Source organism: Papaver somniferum, chromosome 2 (assembly GCF_003573695.1).
Source record: "Papaver somniferum cultivar HN1 chromosome 2, ASM357369v1, whole genome shotgun sequence".
NCBI lineage: Eukaryota > Viridiplantae > Streptophyta > Magnoliopsida > Ranunculales > Papaveraceae > Papaver > Papaver somniferum.
Window position 1 is genome coordinate 71,740,760 of NC_039359.1, and position 9,864 is coordinate 71,750,623.

Here is a 9,864-nt window from a genome sequence, read left to right on the forward strand (position 1 = left end):
ATATTTTATAGATATATAGTCTTCGAGAATGATTTTTCTTGTAAATTCCTGTTGATTTTTCAATCCAGAAGAATAAGCTTATACTCTTCATTAGAAATGATACCAACATCAATCAAGTTTTGGAAAGCAAAAATATCAAAGACTACCTCAACTGCATCTCCAACAGTAACAACAAAAGATCTTAACTTTCCTCCGGTTCCGATTTAGACTCCTTCAGAGACAAGACCTCTTAAGACACAGATATAAGCAACTACGGTGATACTAAAGACACAAACGTGAACAAGTTTTAGAAGACTGATTTTTATGAGAACTCAGCCGAGCCAGATACTACGGGAAAAATCATCATTGACGACTACAAATTAGAGTTGTAGTACCCCTGCGACAACTCCATTTTACGCATTGTGGAACGGGGGTATTGTAGAATGTCCAAGCTTTTCTACAATGCTTGACTAAGAGTTGTAAAGGGTGATGTGATTCATGATTCGACAATATTTTGCCAAAGTTGTGATTCTCTTTCATTTTTTTTTTTGAAAGCCTAACACAACTCTTGCTTGTGTTGTAGGACTATTTTACACAACAAAGGATGCGTATCGTAGAAATATGTAACACAACACTTGTATAAGTTAAAGGACTATCTTAGACAATCTAGGATGTGTATTGTAGAAATATGTAACGACTCTTATTACTATTATGAATAAGATTTGCACGACACTTGTTAGAGTTGTAGAACTATGTTGGACAACACCTAGTTATGTCGTAAAAACATTCTTTCACAACCTTTGGTTTGTGTAGTTGAAATATGGAACACAACACTTATTAAAAGTTGTGTGCATATAACTAATTTGAAAAAAAAAAAATTATATAACTAATTTGAAAAAAATAAAACTATAGCTGAAACCAAATTGCCGAAAGTAATTCACATACAAATTAACCTGCCAGTGTAACACATTTACATTCATTCAAGTTAAACTGCCAGTGTTAAACACACATTCAAAAAATGGCAGTGATATAGATGTTTCTTACCAAAAGTTAAGTTTCCTGAACAATATGAAGATTAAGATGTTATGAAAACATTATCCGATCCCTCAATGCTTTTGAATGAACTAGCACTGGAAAGTGGAAACTTGGAGAAGAATCACCCCCAGACCAGGGGTAAGACCTATGCCCCTGTGACCAATTAGCTGCATTGGTGGTAACTTTGTGGACTCGAGAGATCTGCGGTCACCTAGTCTTGTCATAGTTACCTGAATTCATTACGCAAACCAGATAAACCCATATCAGAATCATATGCAATTCATTACAGAGGCACAAGCTTATAGTGAATCAGATTAGTAATTTCCCTATGTCATACTTATACTCAGGATTAATTGATAGTCATTCAATTTTTTTCAAACAACTTTTCCGAAACTATTTATTCAACTTCAAAAATGGCATCCATACCCCATATATCAGAATCAAATGTAATTCATTACAAAAGCTTATAATGCATTAGATTAGCTATTGAATGATACAAACACCATTCAATATTTTTTCAAACAAAACTTTTCCAAAACAATTCATTCAACTTCTAAAATGGCATCAACTCATAATAGGTCATGACAACGATAACATTATCAAAGAATCGAACTCACATTGTACTGACTATTTTCTTAGTATACTAAGAAATGCAGTTCATTCAACAAGCATTTTATTTCAAAATTAAAGAAAGGATTAAAGAAAGGATGCAAGAAAACACGAGCTCATTACAAACATTCAAAATCAATCACATATAAACTATTTAAACCCATTCTAAATTCATTGCTAATATCAGAATCACAAAAACCACATAAACCTATCTGCAAATGGATACCCAACTTTAGTAATTACGAATCAAATGTAAACAAATACCCAACATCAAAAATTTATTAATGCCAATTTAAGTGTATGAAATCACATGACTATCATATTCTTTTTGAAACAGTACAGCAGAAAAACTGGCATCAAACTTTGCAAAAGAATCTGGTAGTCATGAGACTTCAAACCCTTAAAAAAACTGTAGCTCCTTCAAACACAATTCACGTTTCAGGTTTCCACTATAACCAATAGGAACTTTAGTTTGCTAAAAAGGTTTTACAGGCTAGTTCTTTTTCATTCTTAAGCAAGCAATAACGAATCTTGTTTTCCATTCTTTTCCGTCGACAAAAAGTTACCCTTTAACTTCAGAAATCTATATATTTCCAAGCCGGAACCCCATCCTTAGACTTATCCTTGTGATCCATTCAAGTTCCAAACAAATTCTCTACACAGTACTTTCTACATGCTTCACATCCACATTATGCCAAATTTACAGAAACTAAAAAGATAAGATTATGTTAGCAAAGGCTTACAAGTAAAAACTACATATTGAACTAAAGTAAATGAAAGATATAATAGGGCTGGCCAGAAATAGTGAATTTGTAATAGGTCTGAATTCTCCGAGTTGTCACATTTTCTTCACACATTTTGTAGTTCACGCAAGTTTTTTTTCCATTTTCACCCTCCTAATCCTACCTCACTTCCCTAACCAAGTCAATTGACACATCAACTTCACATGTTGCTTATAGAGTAGATCTGTAAAGCCTTTAGTTCAGAACAACTAAAGAAGGTTAAAGTATAGCACAAAAAGAAAGATGGGAGTGACTAAATATTTCAATAAAGCATAGAAGTCTATGTAACTGAACTCCAAAATGAACAAAAAGAAAGATGGGAGTGCCAACATTAGGTGTTTGCAGAGAATTTACGATAAAGGAAGGGGAAGAAAACCTACCGGGCAGAAATTTTTCAGTATCATGATTTCTCCACTGGGGTCAACTTCGTATCTTGCAGCAAGGTACTCCAAAACAATAGATCGTGCAGGTAATCATGATTTCTCCACTGGGGTCAACCTGCACTCTGGAGCAACACATTGCTAACAGAATTAGAACTGAAACAAAAAAACGAACCAAAATATCCTAACTTACAGAACACACACAAAAAAAAAAAACAGGACTCTTACACGAATGGGAACTCACAATTTCCAAATAACTGCAGCTGCGTTGATGCATTGGCATCATATTGAAAGTTTGAAACTGATTTTCCCCAATAAAACCAGGAAAAACGTGGTGGTTATTAGCCCTATCAGCACCATTGTGTAGCATCAACTCCACACAACCTGCCTACCCATTCTCTTCAAGTCCATCAGCACACTGCCTAGCCATTGCCACAGCTCAATGACCATCTCAAATTCATAACCTTCTCAACTCTTGTAATCTCAGCTGCGACTTAATTCTGTTGCTTCAGTTCAATACCAACACTACTACCACCTAGCATCACATCCATCTGCAACTTCTTTGCATCAGCTGCACAACTCCAACAACCACAGCACCTTCTAAAATTTGCCTTCATGTTGTCCAGCCAAACTCTGAAGCTTATTCTGCAAACAAAAATCAACAAAAATCAGCCAAAATTTCCCAATAAATCAACAAAAAATCGATTCCTCTTAAAAAAAACAACAACAAACCTTTCAAGATGCAAATCAACAAAAATCCTCCCCAAAAATCCCCAATAAATCAACAAAAAATCGATTCCTCCACCAGCTAATTCCCATTTCACCAGATGCAAATCAATTTCAAGACCAATAAATCTCTGATTCTCTAATCAATTTCAGTTCCATCTATTTCTTTCTCGATCTCCATTTCATTTTCGTCATCTCAAATATACTCGATATCAATTTCATTTTCGTCATCTTCTCTTCCCATCAATTTCAGAAGCCAATTCAATCATACCCATTACAAATATACTCATCAATCAAACATTTTAGATCTTCTCCGTCGATGAAATCACCACCACCATAACAGTAGAATTCTTCATCTGCAGCTCACAAACATCAAATATTCATGGCAAATGCTCATTCTCTCGCTCGTCTTCTCAATTTCAGCAAATATTTGGTTTACTTTCAGATCAAAAGTTAGGGTTTAAGTATGAGTTCAAGGTGAAGAACAATAGTGAAATCAGAGTTGAATCTAAGGGGTTATGCTGGAATTAAAGCCAGCTATGTTTGAATTAGGTATAAATTGAAGAGAGAATTGGAGATTTGTATAATCAATGAATTAGGGTTTCGTAGAGATGTTCAGAGAAGATTTAGAAGACGAAATAAATTGTTTAAGGGGGAGATTAGAGGTGGGTTCGACGTTAACTAGGGTATAAGGATGAAGAACAAGTCGAAAATGTTAGTTAGGGTTTTGAAGTAATGATTCTACAGTTCCAGTTGAGGTTTATGAAATTAGGGGCTGAATCTGTTAATAAGAGCATCTCCAACGGGAGTTTCTCAAATTCCTATATTATAGGCCGCATAGGATTTTTGCATTTTTTATAAAAGAAACTTCTCCAACGGAGATGTGAAAGAGGGTGTGAAGATGACGCGGTGAGTTAGTTATTACCACGTCATCTAGTTCATCCTCTAGTTTCAAAGGTTGAGGTTCTTACGGAGGATGTGATAAATCCTAGTCACATATCTTAGCCAATCAAAATAAAATTAAACCTTAGCCAATCAAAATAAAATTAAACCAACAGAAAATAGCAAATAAAAGTGAAGAAAATATTTCAACCAATCAAATAAATCTAAATGGATTACAAAACATCTGTCATTGGAGATAATTTTTCTTAAATTTCTAAATTGTAGGAAATTTTTGAGTTTAGGTTTTAAAAGGATGTCTTCCTGGACCATCCACGTAGGATACACACCACAATCCATTGGAGATGCTCTAAGAAGATGACGGTGATACTGAGTTGATTGTGGTGTAGGAAAAACGAATAATCTGGATCATCTGCTTCATTTAGGAATTTGGTTTAAGGTAATTTTTTCTTCTTTCAAGGAAATCAGAGGAAGGGGCTAGAGGATTTGGTGGGAGAGGTGTGATTTTTTTTTTTTTTTTGATTTATCTAAAAAGAATTTGGACGGTGTAGATTCGCTTTAGGATGGTCATACAGATTGAAGAATTTAAGGGACGGTGTAGATCCGCTTTAGGATGCTCATACGAATTGAGAAGCTTGTGTGTTTCTCTTTGTGCTAGTTCAAACTTGTGTATTCGATTTTACTATCAATTTCGACATGAAAAAAATCCAAAAAATATATCAATAAATTTAAGATATTATTATGACCTTCAGTTATAAAAAAATTCCGAAAAAAAATATGGGAATGAAGCAAAAAAAAGGTGTGTTTTCTTTGTGCTTTCTCTTTGTGCATTTGTGCTTTCTCTTTGTGCTTCCGGTTTGAATTTCAATTAGTCACATAGGTCATGAAGTAATTTTGACAAGTCATACATGTCATGAAGTAGCTTTAGCTAACATGATACATCAACGAAATCGAAAAATATGAAACTCAATGTCGATTCCAACTTCAAATGTGGTATAACGACAAAAAGACAATGAATCATGAAGATGTGGGTGGGTTGTGACATCAAACTTAGCGTGATACATTATCAAAATCGATAAATATGGAGCTCAGTGTCGATTCGAACTTCAAATGTGGTATAATGGCAATCAATCTATGAACCACGAAGTTCCAGGAGGGTTCTAACTTCAAACTTAGCATGATAGATCATCAAAATCGATAAATATGAATCTCAGTATCGATCTGAACAACAAATGTGGTATAACGGCAAACAAACTATGAACCAAAAAGATCCGGGAGGGTTCTCACTTCAAACTTAGCATGATACATCATCGAACTCGATAAATATAAAGCTCAGTGTCAATTCAAACTTCAAATTCAGTATAACGACAAACAAACTAAGCTCCGGGTGGGTTGTGACATCAAACTTAGCATGATACATTATCGAAATCGATAAATATGGAGCTCAGTGTCGATTCAAACTTCAAATTCGGTATAACGACAAACAAACTAAGCTCTGTGTGGGTTCTGACTTCATATAGTTAACCGAACTTAGCCACATGAACACTTTTAACTTAACCATATTTATCTAACACCTCTAGATCAAATATGATGATCAGTCAATCATGAAAGATAATCAAATGAATCTAATTGTGTTTCAAACTTTTCATTAAGCTATTGTTTGCAAACTTTTCATTCTATAGATCATAAATGTTTTAGTTCATGAGTATGAGAATCATACAATACCGATTCTAGAATTTAACAACCGTGTTCGGATACCAGGTACGCAAACAAGAGTTTCGGACCTTCTCAGGTAATACCCTCAAACCTTAAACAGACCCCTTTTCATCAACTTCGAGGCATGAACCTGGCTCCGAGATCGAAACGTGGCGGTAAGTGGACTATAAGTCGGAAACTTCGTAAGAACGATGAATCCAACCATATAGTTAACCGAACTTAGCCACATGAACACTTCGTAAGAATTATCTGATTTTTTACAGAGAAGGCTTCGCACTGTTTGCGGCTCAGTCACCTGAGCATTATTTTTGAACATTATATTTTGCTTTACAACTCTTATAAAGGGTTGTCATAAAATTAGTATATTAAAGAACCACAAACTTGACAGAACTTGTGATAATGTAGGTATGGTTAGTGGTGCACTTTCCATGCAGGAGGCTGAGGATCAAATCCCCCCAACCTCATTTTCCGACATTCTATATTTTTACTTCAACAACTCTTATAAGTGTTGTTATACATTTTTATTAAAAAAACAAAAAAAAAACCCAAAACTTGTGAACTGTAAGGATGGTTGATGAGCTAGACTTCCATGCAGTAGGTTCATGTTCGAATCTCCATTCTAACACTATTTTTCATCATCATATTTTTGTGTTCTTCAACAATTCTTGTGAAAATTGTGATAGGCTTAGTCACTAGCTTTATGGAACAGAGTTGTTATAGCTAAATGTCGTCACAACTCTTTTTCTTAAGGAGTTGTCCTTTGTTTTCTTAGCGCAACCCCTTGGACCTAAGGGTTGGTAGTGATGATATATGACAACTCTTCCTTTGAAACCAATTGTAAAACATAAGACTTTCTACGATGTTTAGCAAAGAGTTGTAAAACCCCAGTTTCAGGTTAACAGATTTAGGTTATTCAGGTTACCTATATTACTGCAACTTACTGTTACCTATGTTACCGCTACTTCAAAAAAATTATTGAAAAATGGTTGGATTATGGATCTTTTTACGTTTAAGTCATTTTCATTTTAATTTTGAAAAAAAACCTTGAAAAGTGGTTAGATTTTTTTATAGTGACATTTTTATTGTTAGAAGATTTGTTATGTGGTTTGGATGAGTTATTTCGATCTAAACCAGGCTATTTGAACTTGTCTTGTTAATTTGGAATCAGATTGGCATGATTAAGGTTCATTTCAGATTATGTCCTACAACTATGATACTGAGTCATTAGAATGTCTCTGTTGTTTGTGTAAAATTTCTATAACTGTAGAATATTCTCGATCAGTCCTATAACCTATCCCGATCTCGAATTGGAGAATTAAGAACAAGACTTGCCTCTTTTTCAAACAAAAAAAAAACATAAAGATGGTTTTTTGATAAAATTTGATAATACATGTATACAAGACAAAAAGAAGCATACAAGACAAAAGAAGCACACATCTGCTGTTTTACTTTTTGGGCTAAAAACTACATAAGTTTTCATTGGAAAACTTCTCCCACACCAACACATAACATCATGGCTTAGCATTTCAAGATTTCCTTGTCTCACAGAAAAGATATCAAAGTTAAACGATTGGTCCTGGGTGTCATTGAGGCTGCATGGATTAGCTCTTCTTGTTTCTCATCTTTTATCTTTCCCTTGCCATTCTTTTCGAAATGAAATTTTACTGCCGAAGATGGCATGTTTTTTTTATGGTCTCTGAACCATATTTCGCTCACTGGATTAAATTCACCTCCAATCAACTTATTCTTAGTTGCCCATCTTTGTATCTTACCCGATGTAGTTTTCTCTACACTTCCATTCTTAACCAACACAACTAACCCAACCTCAACGTTGTTATGTTCCCTCCAAACCGCTTCTCTTATGCCTTCACATAGTCTCAGTAATACCCCGGCATCCCTTTCTTCACTTCTTTGCAATTCTGCTACAATAACGATGGTTTCTGGAATCTGGAATGCAGCTATACAACCTCCTCGTAGAAGCTTAGGGAAGCTTTTGTAAGCAGTTGTTTCTAAATAATGAGGATGAATTTGTTGATAATTTTGGGTCGTAATAACATCTAAACATCGACCCAATACAAACAAGTACCTCTCTTTTCCTATAACAATTCCCTTGTCGCTGGTTCTCACGTATTGATAACTTACTCTTCCTTGTAATCTTCCTTGAAAAACTTCACTTGTTAAATAAGGGTAGCCGAGGTAGCCAGTTGCGTTGCTTGGTGACGAAATCCATATCTCTCCTTCTACTCCATCTTCCACTAGTTCATGTGTGTCTTGGCTCACAATAATAATATCCATTTCGTTATCATACTCCTCATCATATTGTTCAGATGGATTCGAAGAGAGTCTGGCACTAGGTAGGAGCTTCTTATATGATGGCATGTTAGCGAAATCCTTTCTCCATGAAGTTGAGACAAAGGTGCAATTCTCGGCCAACCCGTAGGAGGGAGAGATACAAGCTGAATTCAACCCCACAACCGTAAATGTACCGATAAATTCTTTGACAGCTTCTTCTAATTGGTTCATTGATGAGAATTAAGTTTCGCAAACTCCATAAATTTAAAGGTATTGCACCTTGATCAATCCTGCCTCGCCGAACAACAAGCGGTAAAGCGAAGGAAGGGACAGGAGTACAATTCCCTTTAAACTCGGTAATCAGTTCTAGCCATAAACGTGGTCTCTTCACAAACGACGCCGGTGAGGTGAGTATACAAGTTGCTCCAGAAACAACTGTTAATAAGAGAAACATGAGTCCACAATCATGATATTGAGGAAGCCATGAGATAATAACGCTACTCGGATCAAGATCATAAGCCTTCCTTGCAGCTCTAACATTATGAGCAGCTGATCCCGCAGTTACGAGAACAGGCTTTGGTATTCCAGTTGCACCAGATGTGTACTGAATCAAATATACATCCTCAGCTTTGCATCCATCATATGATACATGAGAAGAAGAACGATTTAGTTTGATCGACTGATCATCATCGACGTCTTCCTTCAAGTCATCCACAGATACCCATTTCAGATTCTGCAAGAGTTGAATACCACTAATATAATCTTGATGAGAAATGACTGCTCTGGGTTTAGTCTGTGAAAGAACTCTTATAAGATGATGATGATGATTAGGGAGAGAAAGATCTGGTGGGCATATGGGTACACTTAAAAGACCGGCTCTCTGGCATCCAAATATAATTTGAACCAGTTGAAGACCAGGTGGACACAGAATAAGAACAGTGTCTCCTCTCTGTAAAGAAATGAGAAGACGCGAAGCTATTGCTTGAGCAGAGGAATTGAGTTGAGAGTAAGTGAGCGTAGACCTACTTGACACGCCAGTTGCATCATCTTTGTCTTCAACCCATACGAAAGCTGCTTTAGACTTGAAGGATGGTTGGTTGGCCCATATAGGAAGATAGAGGTCTACAACTGGTTGGTCAGGATAACATGGGTCGTAATTCTCAGATGAATGTCTCATATTCTTTCTGTTGATCAATTTTACCCTATTTTTTTTTTCCTTTGAATGCTGGGATAGTTTCTTATCGTGCATTTTAGAGGTTTAAATAGGCTACCCACACTCCATTAAACGCTTAAAATATTTCTTTGATAGTATAACATGGTATGACTCGTTCAGGGTTCATGGTTGTCACCAGCGAAGAAAAACAGGAGCTAAAGTCGAGGATCCCAATGGATATCCAATAGAATAAAAGCATATCCAAGTTTCACTTGAACTTAACATCGAAAAT

General features: G+C 35.6%; 1 long non-coding RNA gene and 1 pseudogene across 1 annotated transcript; both read right to left on the reverse strand.

The window, feature by feature from the left end:
- Positions 1–896: 896 nt before the first annotated feature.
- Positions 897–4,343, reverse strand: LOC113347999. Its single transcript, XR_003359383.1, has 4 exons — positions 3,518–4,343; positions 3,030–3,430; positions 2,786–2,910; positions 897–1,244 (listed from the first exon to the last, which is right to left on the reverse strand). It is a non-coding gene; the product is annotated as an uncharacterized LOC113347999 (long non-coding RNA).
- Positions 4,344–7,669: 3,326 nt separating this feature from the next.
- On the reverse strand, positions 7,670–9,596 carry LOC113351363 (annotated as a pseudogene).
- Between the last annotated feature and the right edge of the window lie 268 nt (positions 9,597–9,864).